Source organism: Macaca mulatta, chromosome 20, assembly GCF_049350105.2.
Source record: "Macaca mulatta isolate MMU2019108-1 chromosome 20, T2T-MMU8v2.0, whole genome shotgun sequence".
In the NCBI taxonomy this organism is placed as follows: Eukaryota; Metazoa; Chordata; class Mammalia; order Primates; family Cercopithecidae; genus Macaca; species Macaca mulatta.
In genome coordinates, this window is record NC_133425.1 from 58,678,045 (window position 1) to 58,682,089 (window position 4,045).

Below are 4,045 nucleotides of genomic sequence, written 5' to 3' on the forward strand. Positions count from 1 at the left end.
ATCCATCTCTGTAACTTTATCTTTTCCAGAATGTAATATATTTGGAATCAGATAATATGTAACATTTTGAAACAGGCTTCTTTTGCTTAGTGTAATGCATTTGAAACTGAGTCAAGTGTTGTGTTTATGGGTAGTCTGTTCCTTTTGCTGCTAGGGAGTATTTCCTTATATCACAATTGGTTTATTTATTTATATTATTTTTTAAAGAAGCCCAAACATATTTTCTTGCTGTATTTGTGTTTAATTCTCCATCGACAATGAGCAAGCATGAAGATGGTCTTCTGCAGGACAACCTGGTCACAGGACTGAGGCGATTCAGCAGCACTGAGAAGGAGTGTGAGGACTATACAGAGGGGGGCTGCCTCTTGTTTCACGTTAGAGACAAACTGTAACACAGTCCATGGGCCTACAGTCTTCCCCTGTTATCATCTGGTAAACTATGTAGTCATCCACTTAATTCCGGAAGTCCTAGCTGTCCCGCAAGTGATGTTCTGCAGCTTCAATATTCAGGGGATCATCAAAATTCACAAGATCAGTAAAGAAAGAGTTTAATCCCCAGATAATATCCTTTAATGTTCTCGTGGGATCCCAGCCAGTGCAGTCAATCGAATGTTCTCTCAGTAAACTCAGACATACTTCCCCTGTCTCAGTTATGTTGTGGTGTCACATCCTGGTCAGGCATTTCACTTTGAGAGGCGCCATGATGTACGCATGGGAACTTCAGTTTCAAATGGAAATTTTCCACCTTTTAACCCCCTCATCTGGTTACAATTAGCTGAAAACAATGAGGCTGGTTTGGATCAAGAAAAGGCACTTTACATGTACAGTGTAAATTAGCTTCAAGTTCTGCAATCTCTTTAACAAGCAACTTGTCTCCACAGAAACCCTCCAAGTGGAGGCGGACACTGTGGCTGCGGTCGGGACTATTTGAACAACAGTTTTTGTTGTTGTTTGTTTTCCATGTTTTGGTGACCAGGATAATGCTTCTATAAACATCCATGTGCAGATTACTGTTGGAATACAAACAGACATTTCTCCAGGGTAAACACCTAGAAGTGGGTGGCTGAGTCCTGTGGTCAGTGTATTATTATTATTATTATTTGTTTTTATTTTAAGTTTTTTATTATTATTATTATTTTGAGAGGGAGTGTCACTCTGTCGCCCAGGCTGGAGTGCAGTGGCGCGATCTGCACTCACTGCAAGCTCCGCCTCCTGGGTTCACGCCATTCTCCTGCCTCAGCCTCCCGAGTAGCTGGGACTACAGGCGCCCCCCACAACGCCCAGCTAAGTTTTTGTATTTTCGGTAGAGACGGGGTTTCGCTGTGTCAGCCAGGATGGTCTCGATCTCTGACCTAGTGATTTGCCCGCCTTGGCCTCCCAAAGTGCTGGGATTACAGGCGTGAGCCACCACGCCCGGCCTTAAAGTTAATTTTTATACAAAATATAAAGTTTAAGTCAAACTCATTTTTTGGCTTATAGATGTTCAATTATTTCAGAAATATTTGTTGGGAAGACTATGCTTTCTCCACTGAATTGCATTTGCAACTTTTTCAAAAATTATTTGACCATATTTATTTATATTTCTGCACTATCTAAGTTTTTAAACTGTATGCAATAAAACAAGAGCTGGCTTTGCAAAGTCACTTTAAGTAAAATATTTAAAAATATATATATAACCCTATGTACCCATTATTCTTCCCTCTCTACGTTTATTCAGATATTTACCATTTTTTCTTTTTTTTTTTTTTTTTTTTTTTTTTTTTTTTTTTTTTTTTTTTTTTTTGAGACGGAGTCTCGCTCTGTCGCCCAGGCTGGAGTGCAGTGGCCGGATCTCAGCTCACTGCAAGCTCCGCCTCCCGGGTTCACGCCATTCTCAGGCCTCAGCCTCCCGAGTAGCTGGGACTACAGGCGCCCGCCACCTCGCCCGGCTAGTTTTTTGTATTTCTTAATAGAGACGGGGTTTCACCGTGTTAGCCAGGATGGTTTCGATCTCCTGACCTCGTGATCCGCCCGTCTCGGCCTCCCAAAGTGCTGGGATTACAGGCTTGAGCCACCGCGCCCGGCCCATTTTTTCTTTTGTTCTTCATTTGTTACCATTTCTCTTCTGTTTGCATTTTTAAAAGCATCTTTATGGATGACAAATTGTCTTAATTTTCTTTCATCTGAGAATGTGTTTCACTTTTGATCCTGAAAGGTAGTTTTGCTCGATAAGAATTCTCAGTTTACTTTTAGCTTTTCCTCTCAGCACTTCAACAAATGCTATTCCACTCTCTTGCTGCCTCCATCGATTCTGATTAGAAACCTGCAGTTATCTGAATTATTTCTCCTCCTATGCAATATGTGGATTTTGTCTGGCTGCTTTTAAGACTTCTCCTTTTTCTTTGGTTTTCAAGAGTTTCATTATAGTGCCCCAGAATGGTTTGATTTCTGTTTATTCTGCTTGGAGTTGGCTGAGTGTTTTGGATCTGTACATTTATATCTTTCATTAAATGTGTAACACACTCAACCATTGATTATTTAAATATTTTGTCAGTACCTATCTTTTTATCTTTGCTATTAGTCCCTAGTGACACAAATGTTAGCATTTCTGATACTGTCACACAGAGATTGCTAATATTATTTTTATTTTGTTTTAATTTTTTTTCTCTCTGATGTTCAAACATAATTTCTATCGATCTATTTTCATGTCTGGTGACCTTTTCTTATGTTACGTCTATTATTGAGCTCTTTTGGTAATTTAAAAATTTCTCTTATTGAGTTTTTTGGTTCCAAAATTTTTATTTTAAAGATTCTATTTGTTTTCCAAATTTTCTATATTTTAATTCATTTGAAGATTGTGATTGTTTCATGGAACATAATCCTAACAGATGCTTTAAAGTTGTTATGAGACTCTGCATCTTATTAAAATTTTGTAGACAGCTATTTTCTTCTTTAAAAAATAATCAGTCAAACTACTTTAAGACCATAAATCCTGAACCACTTTTTTTTGGAACCATAGTTCTAATAACAGCTTAATTTTCAAAGCCTTTGCTGCATAATTTTGGTACATTCAGTGTGTGAAACATCTAAGGTTCATTATGGATTTGGAAGTGATCCAGACATTTGTTTAGTCTTAACCTTTGTATTGTTAATTCTGATCAGTTCCACACATGATTAGTTCAAAGTATAGCCCAAAACCTTATGTGTACATAAATTCGAAGTATCTCTTTTTTTTCCCCACACCCTGTAATCTCCATGCTCTTGAATTTCCAGTGGTCCCTGTTCTGCTGTTGCAGATACTAAACCTGAAGTTTTAGGGCACCCATTCTATTGCACACATCCTATGACCGGGTTAATGTTGGTGTAAAACAGCAAGATAAAAGAGTCTGCAAAGCTGCTGCTGTTGCCCCTGCCACCTCCACCTCTTTTGCCTCTGCTGCTTCCATCATAAGCATCCAGTTTCTTTCTGGAATTTGCCTAGCATGATGCTAGAGAATCGAAAAAGCTTCATCCTTTAACCCCCCACACCAATATTTCATTCTTTTGTCTAGACAAAGTGTGGGGTTTTTTTTTTTCCTTCTTAGAACTTTTTCTGTCTATATCTATCTGCAATTCTGAGAGATGAGGTAATCTAATCAAGAAGCTATAAAAAAAAAGAGCAAAAAAGAAAACATAACAAAAACACACAGCAGATCAAGACAGCAGCAAAAAGCAAAACAAAATAAAACAAAAAACCACAAATGGAAATTTACCACTATATGGTCATTTAAGGGTGGTGGTGATTTCCCTACCCGATGTGCCAGCTCTTACCTACTGCTCAGAGCCCTCTGATAGATGTTTTACTTTTTTTCCCCAGTATCCCTGGTAGTAATCCGTTAGCAAGATAAGCTAGATGTGCATATTCCATCTTAACTAGAACTGGAAATTTCCTATACCAACAATTTTTAAGAATCTCAGAGTCCAATGGGCCATTATTATTGACATGAGAGACATTATATTTAAGAGAGGTGAGAAGAACACATTATTTTCAACATTTTGAAAAAGACTATTCTGTATTCCTAATTAC

The 4,045-nt window shown here is 38.1% G+C and overlaps 1 pseudogene; it reads right to left on the reverse strand.

The window, feature by feature from the left end:
* Nucleotides 1-370: 370 nt before the first annotated feature.
* Nucleotides 371-1,032, reverse strand: LOC100423748 (NEDD8-conjugating enzyme UBE2F pseudogene; annotated as a pseudogene).
* Nucleotides 1,033-4,045: the final 3,013 nt, after the last annotated feature.